At 35.4% G+C, this 22,185-nt stretch overlaps 1 long non-coding RNA gene across 1 annotated transcript; it reads left to right on the top strand.

The window, feature by feature from the left end:
* Nucleotides 1-2,590: 2,590 nt before the first annotated feature.
* On the top strand, nt 2,591-5,903 carry LOC120089951. The gene is made up of 3 exons (XR_005485355.1): nt 2,591-2,842; nt 3,635-3,906; nt 5,600-5,903. It is a non-coding gene; the product is annotated as an uncharacterized LOC120089951 (long non-coding RNA).
* The last annotated feature ends 16,282 nt before the right edge of the window (nt 5,904-22,185 follow it).

Genomic DNA, 22,185 nt, shown 5'->3' with positions numbered 1-22,185 from the left:
AAATAAACTAACTTTTCAAATATTAAAGTTCAAATCATAGATTCGACGGTAGTTCTCTTTTTTCCTTCAAAGTGACAACGTTCACCATTTTTCCTGTTATTTGTTATCCTGACAAAAACAAATTAAAAAAATTAGAATCTATAAAAAAAATAATAATATAAGAACAAAAATAAAATTTATAATTATTTTTAAAAAATAAAATTAGTAGAGTAACGAACCAGTATAGTTGTGTGAGAATAATTTGTATTAAACGAAATACAAGAAGAGAAATGGAAATGGAAATGGGAGGAGAGGAAGATGATTTCGAAGACTTATTTTCGAAGGCAGTGAGCTATGAAGGGGGTAGTGAGCAAATCAAGGGGAGAGGAGTGAGCAAAATCAATAGCAGTGAGCTATCGAGGGAGTGAGTGAGTAAAAATGAAGAGAATGAGGGCTTAAAAGGATGTAGGTTGAGTGTTGAACACTCAAACCACGGATTTGGGGTGGTTGAAGAGGCATTAAGGCTATGGTAGATGGGCATTAAGGCTATGGCAGAGGGGAATCGAATCAGTAACTGGCAGAGAGAACATGCATGCAGTCGGTCAATGGGAATCGGAGTAGGGATAGCATGGTGATAGGACCTCACACCTTGTTTTAATTTACTTGATAATAAAATCAAAGTTGACCATATTTTTTCAGACTTCTTCAATTATAGTCAATATATGCACTTTCATTAAACTTACTCAATTATAGTTATTAGTTGTAACAAAATTATGTTATTGTTGTTATTTTTTCATTAATGATTATTAGCTTTTTTTCTCATTGGTCATGTATATATATATAAGTGAAGACAATTATGAGTGAGATCCTGCTCATGAGCGAGATCCTTCACCCACTTATCTCCTTGTCGAGGGTTGAAGTTTCGACTTATGTATGTCGAAACTTCAACCTTCGACAACCTACAACCTTCGACAACCCTAATATACATATTGTTTCCAAGTTTTTCTTTGTTTGTCGAGTTCTTAACATTCGACCTCTACATTAATAGAATCCTCAACCCTCGACTTCTGGCCTCGAACTCCCAAAACAACAATATTTCTCTAATAAGTTTCAAAACAACAATTCTCTAATAAGTTTTGAAAACAACTATATTAATATTAAAGGTCCGACATTTTTCAATCTAATTGATTTCTTTGTTTTGTTATCTATATTTAAGGAAAATAAAGTTTTGAAAACGAAAGCTCCATCAGGTAACAATTTGATATTTTTGTCTTTTATTTTTTGGTTTTTGAAAAGAAAGTTTATAAAGACGGATTCTATCGGTAAGTTTCTTGTTTTGCTATTATTTTTTTACTAATATTTTAAAAATTAAAGTCAATTTTGAAAACTAAGAAAAATAGTTTTTAAAAATTTGTTTTTGTTTTTGAAATTTGGTTAAAAATTCAACTCTTATACTTAAGAAAAATACAAACAAGAAATTGAGAAGAAATGAACTTAATTAAAAAAAGAAAAATTACTAAACATACCTTAGAAAAGTAGTTTTTTGAAATTTGGAATTTGGCTAAGAATTCAATTGTTGAGTTATGAATAATGAAAACAATATAAAGAAGTTGTAGAAAAATAAACACAAAATTTTATAAATAAAAAATTTAAAACGAAATGGTTATCAAATGAGACACTAATTATTTAGTTTTGGTTTTTGAAAATTAGGTTTATAAACACTCTTCAACTCACAATTTTTTAAAATTTCAATTTAACTAAAGAGTTCTAGAGGTTCTTTAAGAAATGTGAAAATTATAATTGAAAAAGGAAAGAAAACAAACATAAATTTTAAATACAGAAAATGAAAAACTAAATTGTCACCGAATAGACCTAAAAAAGTCTTTATATATATATATATATATATATATATATATATCTTTTGTTTTATTAAAAAAAGTCAATTGCTTTTCTTTAGTTCAAGCTTTGTCAGGTGGAGAGTCGCAAAAATAAGCATAACTCATACAAGTGTATCAATAACTAAATCTCCTATCCACACACACATATATAGTGAGTATGACTCAATTGACGTATGACTGTATTAATAAGGTCCCATTTGATAATTATTTAGTTTTTGAAAATTAAGCCTATTTCATTCACATTTCTTACAATGATTTGCATTTTTGTTTAGTACAATGGTTGAATTCTTATCCAAATTTAAAAAACAAAAACAATTTTTTGAAAGCTACTTTTTTTAGTTTTCAAATTTTGGCTTGGTTTTTTAAACTATCGGTGAAAAGTAGATAACAAAGGAAGAAATTTGAAGGTAAAAGTAGTGTCAATAGAACAAAAACAAAAAAATAAAATAGTTACCCACCAGGAATGAGTAAATCTCCTACCTAGTTATACTAAAAAAGGAATATATATATATCGAATTGATTTGGGAGTTTCATTCTCCAAAACGGCATTTTCCTAAGAATACAAAAAAATCACTATGTTTTTTTATATTTTAATAAATATTTCCCTAACATCAAATAAAAAAAAAAGGTTATTATTTGGAAAAAACAAGAAAATCAAATCAATTAAGTTAAAGAAATAAATTGGTAAAAAAACTTAAATGGAAGGATAATAATCAAAATCATGCATATTGAATTCTTTAGAACAGGTAGCGTTAAACGTTAGCGTGGTTTTGCAACTTTCAGCTTTCCCCTTCAACTTCTTCCCTTCCATTTTTCTCTACTTTCACCGATCCATCCACCCTTTGAATTTGTTGCAAATCTTGCCAGAAACGGATTGTTACACACAGATATGAGCAGAGATTTGAGCCGCAGAGCGTTGGATTTGGTGTCGTTTTCGGCTTCTCTTTCCCTACTTTTCGTCTCCGGTATCTCCTTCAGATCTCTCTTTCTTATCTCTTGCTTCGTTCCATTTTATTCAGTTTCTGTGATCCCTCAATTGATTTGATGCAATTTGTTCTTTTCTTTGTTTTCTCGATTCTGTTACTGGTAGACGGCGATGCAATTGACTATTTTTTTTCATTAATTCCGTGTTGAGATCTTGTTTTTGTTTCGTTTTTTAATCTCCTTCCCTGTTAATTAGTTGATTGCGTCCATTTGGAATCTTTGTTGTTTCTTTATGTTTTCTCAGTTAAAATTGTGTTTGAATGATAGTTGGTTGCTGTATTACGATCTCAGCGGATGTGCAATTAGTGAATCTCAAGAAGATGCGCGAAATACTACTACTAGTTAATCCATGTTGGCATAAAAAGTTAACTTCTTGTACAATCTTTCTTTGAAGAATATGGAGTTATCAAAAAAAGAAAAAAGTATACAATAAAGCAGCCATAAACTTTGTTCATTCGATGGCTATGGACTGTTTTGCTCATTGAAAATGAAAATGAGGATTTTTGGTCCAAACCTGTACTCATTGTTCACTATTTATTTTCATTTTATATGGTTTTTGGAGAAAGGAAATAGTCTATTATCTTTGGCTTAGTATTTTACCTGTGTAGAATCCAAACCCCACATGTTTACTTTTTGTTTTTGTGCATCTGCCATTATCTTTTATCTTGAAATGAATTTTGTTGTCGAATGATAGATGTCCAGTCGTCGTATTGAGTCATTAATACTTACTTTTGCAGCTATCTCTTAACACTTCTTTTGGTTGGCTACTACAGCCCTTTCTGATGATTCCAGTAACAAAAATAGTATTGACTCTGGGAATCATCGATCCTCCAGCAGCAACACTGGCTCGATGGTTGCCATCATTCTCCTTGGGATTTTGGTAGTTGTGTTATTATCATTTTTCCTTTTCAAGTTATGGCAAAAGAAGAGAAGAGAGGAGCAATATGCCCGACTTCTGAAATTGTTTGAAGAAGATGATGAACTTGAGGTTGAACTTGGTCTTCGGGATTGAAGAACATCTGAAATTCTAGATAATTGAAGTTTGGTATGTCAATAATATCGTCATCCTTTATTTCTTACCTGAAATAGCTTACTTCATATTGATATGCTGGAGTTGTATGGTATGTCATGTCTATTAGATGATATCGTTGCCCATGATGAATACAGTATGAGCAAAAGATATCTAGTGGGATATGTATGTTTCTATCCAAGGCTGCATGACCAATAGTTCTTTTTCTTTAATTTATCTCATTCATTCTTTTCCTCTTTGTTGTCATCAAGTTCTTATTTTCCATGGGAGTAATGCATAAAATGATATTTTTGTATCAACTAATAGTTTTGATTCGGATAGTTAAATCTTAAATGAGATATTAATTTCTTTGGAAAAAGAAATGATCATTTTATCCAAAAATGAAATATGTACAAAAGGGTAGGATACTGAGGGCCAAGAGGAATTATGAAGGGACTTTCCACTTGGTCGAAAGTATCTATATGCATAGAGACTGGAAGAGGGCTTGCATTTGCACTGATATGAAGCCAAAAATAGAACTGAATACAAAAAATTGTTAAAAGGATAATTTATATTTTATAAGTATTGCTGGCATTTCATTTGAAGGGATATCCAGAAAGAGCTGTTCAATGCAAGAACATACGTCGTAAACACCAGAAAATACCAAATTCATTCGAGTATGTTTAGTCCAAGGAGTAGAAGTTGGGGCACCCCCCTTCTTGTTTGGTACATGGAGTTCTTAAGCTCATTGTGGCCCCACAACTAAAAAAAAAAGAAAATCATTCCATGACTTATGGCCCCACAACTAAAAAAAAAAAATCATTCCATGACTTAGTAACTCCTTACACTGTGGCCCACGGTTAAATAACTCTTTAGACTTAACAACTCCTGAGATTAAACAACTTCAATTTTGGTCCCAAACATCTCCTGAGAAGCTAATGCCAATAGTTTGTGGCATAAGGGCCGGAATAAAACAGTTAGCTTAGACTCTTCTAATTCTTACTGCACAGTGCCTTTGGACTTTGTTGTATTAACTCCATCCAAAGCTGGAGTCCACAGGAAAAATGTAACTTTCTTAGAGGCCTGTTTCCAAGGATTCTCGCTCTCTTTGGTACTTAGAGAGGGGCATTCATGTGTTGCACACATGAAGAAAACAGGTAACACCTTAACGTGTGTTACAACTCTTCAAAAAAAAAAAAAGAGTAGACATTCCCAAGGCACATCTTTGGCCCGAGTTGAGCTCAAGTGCGCTAATTTTTCCCTTTTAAAAATCAGGCATAAGTGTAGGTGACTGACTATTCATGTGTACATAGAAGATGACATTGCAACACAAGCTAGTCTAATTATTTACTTTTCAGTGACTTAGTGATTTAATCTTCTGGTTCTCGCTGTTGTATTGTTTATTATAGACTCTTTAAATGTTTTAGACTTTAGCTTTTACGTGGTTCTTGCTTCTACACTTGATCAATACTGTGAATTTGTTTGTTTGTTTTAATTTTCTTTTGGATTGTTCTTGCATCGCTGTCGTTTGTTTTCGGGTCCTTCGTAAATTAGGCATCATTGGTTTATCACACGTCAAATGTTCAAGCACTTATCTTCTTTTTGTTACTTTTCTGTACAAAGTTGCATATAACTTTCAAATGTTTCCTATACCATACCTTGTACTTGACAATATATCTTGACTGAAATCCTCTTATACGACCTGATATTTTGCTGGCTTCTTTCACAGGTTCAGAAACCATTATGTTGGAATTATTGCATTCAAATGTCTAAACGATCGTGAGATGATAGAGTGAGTTTGCTGTAAGATTAGATTTTCCTTTTCTTTTTTTTTTTAAAAAAAAAAGAAATTGCGGTGGGGGCATAACCTTGTAATTCCCATATTATAATGAATCATTTTGTAAGGAGTGCTTGAAGGATAAAAGTTCAGGTTCTGTAAAATTGGTGTCATATAGCAAGTTTAATGGTGAAAGGGTTTTGACCAAAGCCTCAAATATTATTCTTTCATTTAAAGATGTTTGAAACTTTTAACATCCACATGAATGTTTAAAACATGTTTTGTTTTAAACGAAGAGCATACTTCAACCGGTTAAAGTATGTTTTTGATTGAGAGGTAAAAGTGGACACTTGGTTCTTGAGATCCAGAAAAATATTTTAAACGGTTCTTGAGTTAAAGTTGATCTATCATTTTTAAACGATATCAACATTTATTATTATTGTTCTTCTATTTGATTTGGCCTTTTGTTCTTTTTTTTTTGGTTCTCTTGATGCCTTTACTGACGTCTTTGCCATTCGTTTGCTATTGTACTGCCCCTCCCTTTTTCTCTCTCTCGTCACATTTGACACATACTGCCGTTCATTGACATTGCATTGTTGTTGCACTTCTTTCCACGGAATAAACAAAGTTGATCTGGAGAGACAAGCTACAAATGGTTCATTCCTTTAGATTTGGAATGTTGTTTGTTTTAGATTGAACATTGTTCCTCGTACCCAGTGATGAAAAATGCAATATTCTGGTGAAATATCACCAAACTCGTGGAACCGATAAAGATACAAAGGGATAAGATCTTTTCTCTAAAAAATCCATAAGATATTTACAGCGTTGGCGAGTAGAGAGTCGACGAAAGAACAACAAACGGTACGACGATGGTAGGAAGCTGATGTGCATCTCCTGTGCGTCTCCTGATCCGTTAGAGAAGGGAGAAAAGAGAAAGGAGGAGGGAGGGGTATTTGTACAAAAAGAAATCCCCAGGAAGGAGAAACACATTGGAAGGAGATAGAGAGAGAGGAAGAGAGTTGAAAAATAAAATAAAGAAGCCATGCAACTCCAATTTCTTTTCCTCGTTCCAAAAAATTTAGGGACCATCTAATAATTTTCTTTTATATATATATTTTGAGACTACAAATGTTCACTTTAAAATATCACACAACAAAGAGGCATTAACTTCAAATATGTTCACAAGATTTATATTCATAATGGTTGATATAGTTTCAACATTTTCATTCAATATTTCAACTATACTTTTACAATATAAAAATATCAACTAGCTTTAATAGTAAATGCATAGTTTATTATAAGGAAATGTTTACCTATTGATGAATATTTTAAAACCTCTTAAATCTATAAGGAGATGTTTGACATACCAATATGAGTTGAGTTGAGTTGGTAAAAAAATATCAACTCAATATTTGTCCCACCAACTTCAAATGTTGGAGTTGAGTTGGTTTTTTTTTACCAACTTAACTCTAACTCACTCCAACTCTCCCTCCCTCCAATGTTTTTAATGGCTTCACCCATCGACCTCCATCGGCGACTATCTCTACCACACTCCAATGACACACTTCGACAACTACCTTCGTCGGTCAACTCTAACGACCAGCTCCAGACTTTGACAATCATCTTAGGCGACCAACTATGACGACCACCTTCACACAAGTAACTTCAATGACCACCTTCGCATGGCCAACTCCAATGACCAACTCCAGGCTTTGGCGACCAACTTCAACGACCAATCCCGGGCTCCGGCAACCACCTTCAATGCAACTCTGAAAAAGACTACCTTCAACTCCGACGAAGACCATCTCTAACGAGACCCTTAATGACAACCCTAGTTTTTATGAATATGTAAATAAACCCTTAATAGCAACCCTATTTTTTGTGCATGTTCAACTCATACGTTGTACAACCGTTAAAGTACATTGTAGGGTTGTTGGTTATATAAATAATTATATTTTGTCTATGTTAAATGCAATATTTTGATCTAATTCATTCTGGACCTTTGAAGGTATGTTGTAATATGGTTGATTTTAATTATATTTGCATTTAGCTTCATTCTAATCTAACTATAATTTGTTATCTTACTTGTAGGGCTCAAACTAATTGTAGAATTCCTCCAATAATTAGTTTGAGGTTTATTAGTTTTAAGTTTGGAGTCTACTTTTAGTAGTCCAAATTTTGTTTAATTGTTGGGGAACAATTTGTGATGTATCGAGTGTTATTCATTGTTATGTATTTTTTTATATGTACATAGACATTTTGTAGACATTTATTTTGTTTGTAAGTGACAAATTAGACATAACCATAAAAACTAACTATAAAAAAATTTTGAACAAAAAAATGTTTACCAAAAATGGGTTTGCACAAAAAAAAAAAAAGCATTATTTCATTGTATTAGTGTAAAATGTAAAGAATAAGACGTTTGCACACAAAAAAAAAGAAAAAGAAAAAGAAAAAAAAAATCAGTAACCATAAAAATTGAAATTCATATTTCACAAATAAGCAAAAAAACAAGTAAGAATTAATTTTATTTTGTTTTATTTTTAATTAATATTTATGGTTTGAAGTTAAAATTAATGAGGGAGGGTTAGGGATTAGAGAAAATATTCATTTTATTGGAATATAACGTCTTTGGAGATGTAGATAAAATTGTTATGCAATTGAGCATTCAAGTTGTCTGTTGAAAATATGTTACATTTTTTCAAGAAGGAAAACAAAATGTTGTTTAATTTTCAAGTTTCTTCAATGTTCATGATCGAGGGCTAAGTGATAGCTTGTAGAAATACAAGCTATTGTAGCCTTTTACTTAGAATTACGAGGGCTAATAAATAGAATATGTGTCAATAATACCAAGAATTCATATGGAAAAGTGAGCTTGCATCGACCAGCATCGAAAATTTTCACTAACCCTATATTATGCGTTATTTTGCATCAAAATGTCTATTTTTGCAGCTATTGCAGGAATTGATCGCATGCGTTGGTCCAGACCGCCACAAGGTTGACCGCATGCGTTGATCGTCATGAAGACTAGTTCGTCGCATGGAATATTGCATCCACATAATGATAATCGTGATAGAAGACTGATCGTGAGGTGGGTGGAATACGTTGACACTTCAGAAGAAACAAGCATGGACACATACCTTGGGAGTATCAACAAGATAAGGTAATGCTAACATTGGAAGTAGCAGTGAGTCAGAATAGAGTATCAGAGTTGTTGGCGTTTGAACTCTATAAATAGAGCCTTGGAGCTTAACTTCAATCCATCCGAGTTTTTGGCTTAGGCAGATTCTTGTGATCACAGATGAAAGCATGAGCAAGACATTCTTTGAGGGTTCTTCACCTCCACAGCCCCTTCCGAGTGACGATCAGAGTTTTGTCGGAGATAGAGCTCGAGAGAGACGTCTCCACCATCCATCCATGGTACCACCAGTAGCCTTGACACATTTTGGATGAAAAGCAAGAGATTGCTTACATCTAGCCCTCCACCTCTCCTCTTATCTCTGTATTGTATTACATTTTGGCTTTAAACATTAATACATTTTGTAATCAATGCATCTCTTTGTTCCTTTAGCACCATCTTCATCATCATCTTCTTTTTTATCATCATTTAGTTAAGTATCGAAGACAAGTCATATATTCAGTCATGCGGCCTAGAGATATGACGCATGTAGCAAACCACCAAGAGGTGTGAGTTAATCCTCTTTGCTTGGTGTGAGGCTTTCGCAATGCTTGTCTGTGAGCTGATTAGTTATAACTAACTGCCTGAGAGGGTAAGTAGTGGAACACACTAAAGCAATGTAAGCATTGTTACTAGAGATAGGAATAATCTTATGCTCGATGCAACCATGCACTATAGAGATATAATGTGAAACCCGAATTTCCATTTTCCCTACTTAAGCAGGTGATTAAGGGAATTAACTAAGTATAAGTTAAATCCTATATTAAAGAGGAGGAAAATTCTAAGTGTTTAAATAGATTGTTTAGTAGCATTGAAATAAACCATAACTAGTGAAAATTTGATTAAGTATAAATCCAAAAAGAACTATGCGTTAGAGGCTAGGGAAAAGTATTTGACATGCCTTGGCCTTGTGCTAAGCGTTGGTGTAGTGCAATGTGTTGGCCATGAACATTTGAGAGGTTATTTGGGCGTTGAAAGAGGCTATAGTATGGCCGAGAGGAAAGGCTATGCGGGGACAAGCATACGGCAACTAATGTCTTGGGAGGTTAGTAGAGCATGCGGTAGCCTCAAATTGTGTGGACATAGGCGCTAGGCGCTGGAGATGCGTGCAAGGGTTGATCGTGTAGTAAATAGGCCACTACACGATGGTATGCGGTGATGCTACATGATGGTATGCGGAAATGCTACACGATGGTATGCAGTGATGCTACACGATGGTATGCGGCAATGCTACATGTGGCGATGCTACACGATGGTATGCGACGATGCTACACGATGGTATGCGACGATGCTACACGATGGTATGCGGTAATACTATGCGATGGTACTAATGCAGCAATGTTATGCAATTGTGCTATGTGGCAACCTTGCTAAACGATGAGCTAGGCGAGGAGACAAGACATGGTGAACGCATGGTGAATTGTCTTTGCGTTGCTAAGGCTTGTGGTAATAAGGTTTATGAGGTTGGTTGCGTTGGTCTTGAGCAATAGACTATGGATGTTAACAAGCAACAAGGACATACATGCGTTGGTCATAAGGGATACGTTAGCAAGAGACTAGGTGATGGTGAGCTATACCATGAGGTGTTGAGTTGAGAACCAAGTCGACCCAAAGGTTGTTATGCGTTGGTGATGTGCTATGTGCCGAGGACATCCGAGGCATGTGGACGCATAGGACAAGGTTTGAGCAAATAGTATGTGGTGGAAGAGGGTTGGTCATAATCCTAGTTGAACGCATAGAGCAAAGGTAAGCCATGCGGTAGAGGGCATACGGCCAAGGATGAGCCTTGCGAGCATCTAGCATATGCGACCAAGTTGCATCAATGGTATGCACAAGGTAAGGTTGCTTAGTTGGAAATGGCACAATCAAGGTTAGTAGGTCGCATATGGGGAAAGGTGCTAGACGGCAATGGCTTGAAGGGTGTTATGTTGACATTTAAAGACACCGCAAGGGTACAAGGTAAGGTTGGATGAACACATATGAAGTTAGATGGACGCATATGAGGGATGAACGTATATGAAGTTAGATGAACGCATATGAAGTTAGATGGATGCATATGAGGGACAAGCGCATATGAAGTTGGATGGATGCATTCAAGGTCGTTATCTGGACATGTGGCTTGTTATGAAGAAATCTTAGGCCTTAATAAAATGAGGTGGATGCACAAGAAGACATGCAAATTTGAGGACTATGCATTGATAAAAGGGGAGGAAGACACCTTGGATTGCGATGATGTAAGATTGTGTTAATAGTGTAAGGAAAGGACACTTGGACATATGGCCAAGTAGGAGGTGTCGGTCTTAGAGAGATTTTGGACGCTTATAAATAGGGCCAAAGACTTCAGACCATAAATCAAAATTCTCTTCAAAGGACATTAAGAAGAATGTATGAAGGCTGATTGGGAGGAGACTATGCATTGATGGAAGAACGCATGCATTGGTAGCAAGACCATGCGTTGGTCATGAAGTTCCAAGAGGAGGAGATGCTGTCGGACAGGAAGGTCTGGAAGTAGCATCAACTTGGGACAAGGAGTTCTCCCAGAATAATCGTGTGTTTGGAGTGATTCCAAAGCCACCTAAAAGCTCTGAGAGTCTAGTTTTCAGGGTAGGGCTATCAGAGAAGAAGCTCTAAGGAATCAGGCTGGAGAATGAGGAAAAAATAGAAGGATCAAGCCGTCGGGTAAGCTTGGGCTAGCCTTGATGTTTTGATGATTCCGGCCAAACCACGAGAAGTTCGGAGCTAAGATTTTAGGGTAAGATTTCTGAGACATTTTAGACCATGTTTTCAGAAGAAAGTATCTTAGAATAAGTTTTGGAACTATGTGTAATCTAAGCTGATAATTGAATCTGGAATTAAGAGTTCAAAAAGGGAACCAAGGAAACCTAAGGAACTCCGAAGAGGAAAGGTCCTAACCAACCAAGGTGATTGGTTATTCCATTGTTTGAATGGTTGATTTCTATATATATATATGACTATATACATAGGTTGTGTTTGAAATATTGGCATGATCAGGAAATATGTTAGTCTGGATATTTGATTTGTATTGTTGTCACAATGCATGTATATTTGCATTAGGAAATGGGATTCATAATCGGGATACTGTTAGTGTGCTTGGTGGACGCTTGACTGAGAGTATCAGAATATCTGGTTGGAATTGTCAGCGTACCCAAACACGGCTAACAAAGAATGTCATCATATACACAGTCGACGGGTTATAGGGTAGTGAGCTTGTGTCCACGTTGGTAATCGTGTCAGGATTGTCCAGCTAACAGGCTAGGGAGATTACATTTTGCTATGTGATTATTGTTGATTGTGGAATTGTTTTCCAAAGATGAGTATCTAAAATCAAACTTATGTTTGTTTAAAGCTACCACTCATTGAGCTTTGTCGCTCACGTTTTCTATGTTTCCCCCCAGGTAGTGGAAGGTGAGGAGTTCCAGGGTGCTACTAAGGTCAAGGTCTGCCACAAGCCACAGTTACTCTTCCAGAGGGTTTTAAGAATGGTTGTTGTATGTAGTTAAGTCTTGGAGTTTTATAAACATTACATTGTTGTTGTAATATAAAATGGGCCTATTTAATCAGTTGTTGTTATTTCCTTAACTTAAATTTTATTGAGTGTAGTAAAGAGGTTCGGTTGGACAATAGATATCACAAAAGGGTGGTATCTGCGGTTTTTCACGCCTCTCCTTGGGCTCAGGAGTGCAGGCTCGGGGCGGGGTGTGACATATAAGCATGCGGCTGGCCATCGAAAGGTGAGCGATGCGTCAGTGTGGTGAGCTGGGATTAATCTAGCGATCAAACATAATGAAGTCACCTTATTATGTGTTAACAATTGCCGCATCTTTACCAATTCTCATAGTTAAACTTTTATTGCTCAATCTGTTTAGTTAGGAGTAGGAGTAGTACATAATCCATTAACTTTTGTCTTTTTTTACTTTTATTCATCGCCTCAAATGCATTACTTCACAAACATTATTTAGTTATAAGTCCTTGTGTTCGACCTCGGAGCATCCTGAGAAACTTGTGTTCTCGATATACTTGGCGAGAAAGCAAGAAAACTTGTGATAGGAACGCATGGTCATCGCATATGCGTTTGACGCATATTGCATATTCTCCAATCTAACGCAAGACCATCGATGCATAGAGATTAACGCATAATAAAAGACGAGTGCATTTTTTCTCTCCATTTTCCTTCGAACAAGTGTTTAGTGCCATTGCCGAGAATTGGAAACTAATAGTTTGTTAAGTTTTGTGTTTTCGCAGGCACTCCTTTTAGTCTTGGGCGTATATAGCTTGAGTGAAGGTGATGCACCGAAATTCAATATTGACCCTGAGATCAAAAGGCTATCTATCACACCAGCTGGAAGCAGTCTTAGGAGTATGTTAACCAACATGCAACCAACAAATGCTGGAAGCTCCGATGGTCAGGACAACGAGTNCAAAAGGCTATCTATCACACCAGCCGGAAGCAGTCTTAGGAGTATGTTAACCAACATGCAACCAACAAATGCTGGAAGCTCCGATGGTCAGGACAACGAGTTCCTTGACCTAAGCAGTCGAGTTTAATCTTCTGCATGGAAGACTCCTTGTGGTGGCTTCACTCATATTTTCTCCAGGGACATCTTCTACTCTATCTTTACTTTGCTTTCCTAGTTAACTGTAGTTCATTTATTTAATTATTGTCATTTTGGATTTGCGACTGCTTTCTTGGATGTGGTTTGCGTTCACTCCTTGTGGGTGCGATAATAATTTCCTCTCGGTGCATTGTTTCGAAAGAAGAATCCTTTCCATCATTCAACACATGGCTATTTCCTCCGCATAAGTTCTAGGTATTGACGAAATTGATATTCTGGTCGTAGGTTTCTTTTCTTGTTATCTTTTATGCTTTATCCTTCTGAAATTCTCTTTTGCTTTTGCATTGATAGATTAGCACCCATGATGATACTTATAATTCACTACATCCACTAACTAAACATCGCAGGGCTCACCTCACTTTAGTAAATTCTTTAAGGTTTGACAGTCTTAAGTTTTATTATGTCCAAACCTCTGCTTAAACATCTTTTATCGCATTCCCAAACAAGTTTGTTTTTAGCTTTTTGGCAAGGACCTTGCCACTTTCTAAATTTGGAGGTGGCAATGGTCCGGGAAAATGCGTTCATTCTTAACATTGTGATGATTATTCAAAAAAAAAAAAAATTCATAATAAAAACTCCACTGTCAGTGCAAGGGGGAGACCTAAGCTGATAAAAGTTAAAGTTGTGAAAGGTACTTACTCGTAGTTGGATACTTCGCATGACACCCATGCAGGTAGGCCAAAACGAAAGTAGGTGATCAGAATCAATGCATAATAACAACTCTTCTATATGGCACAACCCAAATAAGCTAAGACAAGAGTTGATTTGAATATGGCACGAAACCAAAGTTGGATGGCCGCATGACACCCGTGGGGCAAGCCAAAATGAAGAGCATAACCAGGTTCAACGCCCCAATTCAATAATGAATCGCAAAGCTTTGAATCGTATTAAACGAACGCATTGTAAAAAGCTAAAGGCAAAGTTGCCTGAAATAAGTGAAAAGTTTTTTAGCAGAGGCTTGCCAAAATTAAACTTAGAAAATATCTATTAGAAGAAGTAGCTAAATTTGAGGAGAGCGTTGTTGCCAAGGTTAGAGGTGCAAGTGAATTGTATTTTGAAAAGCTGGTCAACGCAAAGAAAAAGTCAGAGGGTAAGTTTTGAATTTCCTAAGTATAAGACATGCTTGAGGGCAAGCATGATTCTAAATTTGGGGGTGTGATAGCTTGTAGAAATACAAGCTATTGTAACCTTTTACTTAGAAATATGAGGGCTAATACATAGAATATGCTCAATAATACTAAGAATTCATATGAAAAAGTAAGCTTATGTCAACTAGCACCGAAAATCCTCACTAACCCTATATCAAGCATTATTATGCATCAAAATGTCTATTTTTGCAGCTATTGCAGAAATTGATCGCATGCGTTGGTCCCAGACCGTCGCAAGGTTGACCGCATGCGTTGATCGTCATAAAGACTAGTTCGTCACATGGAATGCTGTGTCCACAAAATGATCGTGATAAAAGGCTGATCGCGAGGTGGGTGGAATGCTTTGACACTTCAGGAGAAACAAGCATGAACGCGTACCTTGGGAGTATCAACAAGATAACGTGATGCTGACATTTTTCATACTGCGACAGAAGTAGCAATGAGTCAGAATGAAGTATAAGAGTTTTCGGCGTTTGAACTCTATAAATAGAGCCTTGGAGCTTAACTTCAATCCATCTGAGTTTCTGCTTTAGGCAGATTCTTGTGATCACAGATGAGAGCATAGGCAAGACATTCTTTAAGGGTTCTTCACCTCCACAGCCCCTTCCGAGTGACAATCGGAGTTTCGCTGGAGATAGAGCTCAAGAGAGACGTCTCCACCATCCATCCATGGCACTACCAGTAGCCTTGACGTATTTTGGATGAAAAGTAAGAGATTGCTTACATCTAGCCCTCCACCTCTCCTCTTATCTCTGTATTGTATTACATTTTGGCTTAAGACATTAATACATTTTGTAATCAATGTATCTCTTAGTTCCTTCAACACCATTTTCATCTTCTTGTTCTTCTTTATCATTGTTTAGTTAAGTATCGAAGACATGTCGCATACTCAGTCATGCGGCCTAGAGATATGATGCATGTAGCAAACCATTGAGAGGTGTGCGTTGCACGAGTATAGTGAGTTAATCCTCTTTGCTTGGTGTGATGCTTTCGCAATGCTTGTTTATGAGATGATTAGTTATAACCAACTGCCCGAGAGGGTAAGTAGTGGAACACACTAAAGCAAAGTAAGCATTGTTCCTAGAGATAGGAATGATTTTCTACTTGACGCAACCATGCATTATAGAGATATAAGCATGTGGCTAGCCACCGAGAGGTGTGTGATGTGTTAGTGTGGTGAGTTGGGATTACTCTAACGAACAAACATAATATAGTCACCTTATTATGTGTTAATAGTTGTCGCATCTCTACCAATTCTCATAGTTAAACTTCCATTGCTTAATCTATTTAGTTAGGAGTAGGAGTAATGCATAATCCATTAACTTTTATCTTTTTTTACTTTTATTCATCATCTCAAATGCATTATTTCACAAACATTATTTAGTTACAAGTCTCTGTGTTCGACCTCGATCATCCCAAGAAACTTGCTTCTCGATATACTTGGCGAGAAAGTAAGAAAACTTGTGACAGAAATGCATAGTCATCGCATACGCGCTTAACGCATATTGCATATTCTCCAATCCAACGCATGACCATGACGCATAGAGATTAACGCATAACAAAAGACGAGTACCTTTTTTCTCTCCCTTTTCTTCTGAACACTAAGTAATTGTGAAATTTTTTTTCATTTGTTTGGAATATGTTTGGTGTTTAAGAACAGAAAAAATATATATGTTATGGAATTGAGTGTTCAAAAGTTGAATTCAAAATTTGTGTTTAGTATATGTATACTTTGTAGGAAGTTGTTATATTTTAAGAATGGCAAAAAAGATAAAGTACTTTTTAGTTCTAAAAATTGTATGAAAATATGTGTAGTTGGAAATTAAAAAAAAAAGGAAAAAAATTCAAGAAAAAAAATCAATTTTGTTTAGAAAAATTGTACCAGATACCCTAACTCAACTCAACTCTGCACCACAAACACAGATTTTCAGACTCAACTCAACACCCCCAACACACATTCCAGCTCAACTCAACCCAACTCTTCACCCTAAACATAGACAATTTAACTCCACAGATAATCTAACGTCCCAGATAATAATCATAAAATCAATTCAACACAACTCAGCACGTAGATGCCCCCTAAATGTTCAAAAAGAGTGTTTTCAAGGGTAAATAATAACAAAGGGTAATAAATAAATAAATAAATGCTTTTAAGTACTTGAAAATTTGATCCAAAACATGTTTTACTCCATGTTTCAACTTTAAGGGGTGTTTGGCATGCCAATATGAGTTGAGTTGAGTTGGTGAAAATTACCAACTCAATATTTGCCCCCCAACTTAAAATGTTAGTGAATATGAGTGGATTATTTTTATCAACTCATCCCAACTCACTTCAACTCTCATTCATCTAATGTTTTCAATGACTCCACCCATTGGCCACTATCGACGACTAGCGTTATCACACTCTAGCAACATGCACTGACGACCATCTTTGTCCGACTAACTCCAAGCTCCGACAACCACCTCCGATGACAACTCCAATGACCAACTTTGACAACCACCTTCACATAAGCAATTCAAGTGATATATTCTACGATGGATTTGAATCCTCAGCAGAAGCGAGTAATCGCCTTGCGCCAATAAATTTCGTTTTGGAAAACTCCAAAAATAAAGAAATTTTATAGAAAAGGAATAAATATCAAATTTACCTATAAACATGCTTTTGTACACAGAGAGGAAGGGAAGAACAAAAACATTTACCCTTGTAGAAAAAAAAAACTTTTTCGCGATTTTCCTCTCCAATGTCACGAGCAACACGAACTCTATGAACATAGCAAGAAACTCTCTTGAATAGTACCACGAGATCTTCCCCACTATTCTCAGGATAAGAACCATAAGGAGTTGTGGACTCTTCAAATTTTTGGTGAGGGAATGGGAGTTTAGAGAATGTGTTTTTTCTTTTGCTGAGTGTTCTTGAGATCCAAAATCACAATGTATTAACTTCAGCAGAATACTTTTCCTTGATATGTTAGAGGGAAAGGGAATAACTTCCCACATGAAGTTATTCTTAATAATATTATTAATAAAAAATTAATAATATTAATTAAACTATATATTAAATCATATTAACAATAAAAAAAATATTAATTAACATTTAATTAACTAATAAATTAAATATCACATATTTAATTTAATTTGAATCATATTCAAATGATATTTTCTCACATAAAATATAATTTAATAATCTTATTCATATTAATTTTAACCTATAGTTTTATATGAATCACATTCATATGATTAATATTTGAATCCTATTCAAATATTTATCTCCCTCCTCAAACTTATATTAAAATGTATCTATATACATTATATTAGTTGCATCTCATACAATTAATTTTCTTAATTAATTTAGACAATTCAAATTAATCCAAAATCAATTGATTCTTATTAAATATTTAATGAACTAGCAAGAAAATCTTATGGACCTACAGATTAGAAGCTTCAATGATATGAGATTAATTAATTAAACTCTTTAATCAAATTAATCAGTATTCATTAACTGCCCAACATTCCACTAAAGACTGACAACTGCAATCTTGGCACTGTAGATATATTTCATTATCCATGGACATAACCAATCAACATACCCTTCACAATTGTTTGTAACTACAACTGGGTCAAATTATCGTTTTATCTTTGTAGTTACATCTAACTCCTTAAGTACCACTGATCCCTTTAATGAACAATTACTTATAGTCCAACTATTAACTAAACCCCTCTCTAGCCATTGAGAGGGTGAGGCACCTCATTGTTCAAGACCCAGAATCAACCTTAAGAAAGCAATTCATCTATTTACCCTTGAGACGGGAAGGAACGAATTCCATCTTGTGAAGGAGCGAATTCCACCTTGTGAAACTGTGTTTCTAGCTCCTTGGACGAATTCCCAAAATGGTAGGCATATTGAGTCGGCGAATCTGGTCATTCTTACCCATACAGATCAAGGAATCACCCTTATAGACAAGAATTCACAACTCACTTAAGATTAAAATCAAGTTACCTATGGTTATCTTAGTGAAATGTAAGTCTCTTTAAGTAATTGTGTTATAAAGAGAGATTAATCATTTCGTGGTCTGGTCTTATACAAACTCTTTGTATAGGATACCTCCACTCACATGTCTTCACATGAACGATTAGGATTAGATCATTTGTAATACTTTACAACAATTGTAATAATTACAAAGTGGGTCGTATCCATAGTGTCACCAAGATAAGATACCTAGTCTTATCTATATACTACAAATCATTCAAGTTATTACTAAAATATGATCTACTTGTATATCAACCACATACATATTTAAGTTACATTAAATAACCTTGAATCTTAGTTTATTGGATTTGGGTTAATGTAGACTAAATGTCGAATAAAATAATATTTTATTTTATTAAATAAATAATTATATAGAAATAATTTATAAATTACGAAACCCACGAGATTTAGGGAATCAATCCCAACAATCTTCCACTTATCCTAAAGCTAGTGGAGTGTATACATATAAAGTATAAAAAAAAAAGTGCAGTACACAAAACAATAAATTCCCACTTGCCTTAGACAAGATGATTTAGGTCTTGTAGGCCTAGACTCTCCAGGTGACCTAAAAAAACTTTAGCCATAGGAGCCTTTGTAAATGGATCAGCAACATTGTGCTCCGAAGTGATTTTCATAAGGATAACGTCCCTTCCATGCACAATCTCTCGAATGAGATGATATTTGCGCTCAATGTGCTTTCCTCTCTTGTGGCTCTTAGGCTGCTTGAAATTTTCCACATCGCTATTATCACAATAAAGGGTAATGGGATTTGACATGTCAGGAACAACTTCCAAGTATGTCAAGAATTTCCTGAGCCATACAACTTTCTTGATAGCTTCACAAATCACTACATACTCTGTCTCCATGGTAAAGTCAACAATACAATCTTGCTTTCTGCTTCTCCAGATTATAGCCTTACTGTTAAGAGTGAACATTGATCTTAATGTGGATTTCCTAGAATCCCTATCAGTTTGAAAATCAGAGTCAGTGTATCATGTAAAGATGAAATCTTTAGCTTCACACACAAGCATGTAGTCCCTTGTTCTCCGAAGATACTTGAGGATGGTTTTAACTGTTTTCTAGTGATCAAATCTTGGATTAGACTGATGTCTATTGATGATCCCTACTGCATAGAAAATTTCAGGTCAAGTACATATCATCACATATATAAGGCTGCCAATAGCTGATGCATAGGGAATCTGTCTCATTTCCTCAACCTCTTGAGGAGTCTTAGGACATTTTCCTTAGACAAAAAAAAAAAAAAAGAAAAAAAAAATCCATGCCTGAAAGGTAATAAATTACTCTTGAAATTGTGCAACGAATATCTGAGAAGCATCTTGTCAATATATGATGCCTGAGACAAGACTAGCATTTTGTTCTTACGATCCCTGATGATCTGAATCCCTAGAACAAATTGCGCCTCTCCTAAAACTTTTATTTGGAATTGGGCGGCTGGCTATTTCTTAACAGCTATCGGTAGACTCACATCATTTCAGTGAGTAGGATATTGTCCACATCAATAATAAGAAAGCTACTAAACTGTTGATGATTTTCTTGTAGACACAATGCTCATCAACGTTTTGATCAAAGCTGGAAGATTTTATTGCAGTACTAAATTTTATATTCTAAGATCAAAACGCCTGTTTCAATCCATAAAGAAACCGATTAAGTTTGCAAACCATTTTCTTCTGACCTTGTTGAATGAGCCCCTTTAGTTGCTGTATGTAGATGGTCTCTTTACGATTACCATTCAGAAAGGCAGTCTTGACGTCCATTTGCCATATCTCATAGTCATAATATGTGGCAATGAACAGGAGAATCTGGATAGACTTAAGCATGGTAGCATGTGAGAAAGTTTCTTCATAGAACCTGGGTATAACCCCTTACCACCAGTCTAGCTTTATAGGTTTGTACCTTACCATCTACACTTTTTTTTCCTCTTGTAAATCCATCTGCAACATATAGATTTTGATGGAACGAACACATGCGCAGTGGAAGAAATAAACGATCTAAAGTACTTTAATTAGGTTAATTATAAAGGATAAGCATGCAATTGAAATAAATAAAAGGGAAAAAAGAATACAACCTTTGTAGACTTTGAATCTTCTCCAAATTAGCTCCAATCTCCTCACGAACGGTTTGTAGACCACCACGAGAGTTTTCACGACTATTCTCCAGCCTTAGAACGGGATGGTGGGATTCGGTGAGTGACTAATTTGGAGAGGAATAGGTTAAGGTTTGAGAGAGATTTAGGCCTAAGTTTTTTCTCAAAAATCTAAAAAATCTCCATTTTGCCAAGAAGAACCAAATATCATAGAACTCTTCTACTTATAGGCCATTTCATGCCTGACATGAAATTTTGAGTTCCATGAGAATTTGACACTCAGAAAACCACTAACTCAAAGTGGGATTAAGTGGGGCAAGTGTTTTCAAATGAAGACAATACTTAGCAATTCAATAGTTGGAATTTCCCACTCATAAATGTTGGACCTTTCCACTAACTTGGTCAAAGTTTAATGTAATTTTGACCAATTTCGTTTAAATTCAAAATTAATTCTAATAATCAATTTTAAAATTAAATTAATATTAAATAATTTAATTAATTTAAATATTAAATCCAACACTAATCCCAATTTATATGAATTCCTATTCATAATCTTGATATTTAAATCTTATTTAAATATCTCTTATTTTCTCTCTCTTTATGTTTAATTCACAATCAAACATTAGATTAAATATATCATATATATTTAACGCTTTACTTTAAAAATCGAATTTGAACACTTAAAATTCGTTTGTCACACTGTTTTAAAGTTTAGTATGATATGAGCTAGTAGGGGGACCACAATGACCTACAGATCGTGGGCTCCAACGATCCGCGATTATCTGGCTAAACTCTATAACCTAATTAACCACCATTCGTTAACTACCGGGTCAAACCACTAAAGCCTAGTAGTTGCACTCCCCTCATTATAGATATATTATGTCCACTCGATATGACCATGATTAGTAAATCAAACCTTCAGAGGTTGTTCGTAATAACGGCTGGGTCAAATGCTGTTTTATCTTCGAGATTACATCTTTCTCCTTAAGTCCCACTGATCCTCTAATGAACAATTGGTTTGTAATCCAATTACTAAACCGAGTCCCTCTCGGGCCAGTGAGAGGATAGGGCCCCTTGTTCAAGACCTAGAGTCAACACTTAAGGGAACAACCTCTCTACTATCCTTAAAAGCAGGTAGGAGTTAATTTCGTCTTGCACCTTATGTCCCCAACTATCTACACGGTCTTACCTCTGAAATGGGAATCTTATTGAGCCGGCGCTATTGAGCCGGCGCTATTGAGCCAACCCTCACCCATGCAAATCTAAGGATAATCCCGAATAAACAAGAGTTCATAGTTAGCTCAGGATTAAGGTCAAGTTACCTAGGTCATCGCTTTGAAATAGTCAGTTTTAAATAGTAAACAACGTTATAATATAAGAGTGACTTAATTCTTAGTCCGATCTTATGCAAACTCATTGCATAGGATGCCCCCGCTCCTTATGCCAA

Source organism: Benincasa hispida, chromosome 11, assembly GCF_009727055.1.
Source record: "Benincasa hispida cultivar B227 chromosome 11, ASM972705v1, whole genome shotgun sequence".
In the NCBI taxonomy this organism is placed as follows: domain Eukaryota; kingdom Viridiplantae; phylum Streptophyta; class Magnoliopsida; order Cucurbitales; family Cucurbitaceae; genus Benincasa; species Benincasa hispida.
Note: the sequence above shows the minus strand (reverse complement) of the source record. Positions and strands in the feature narration are given on the sequence as shown.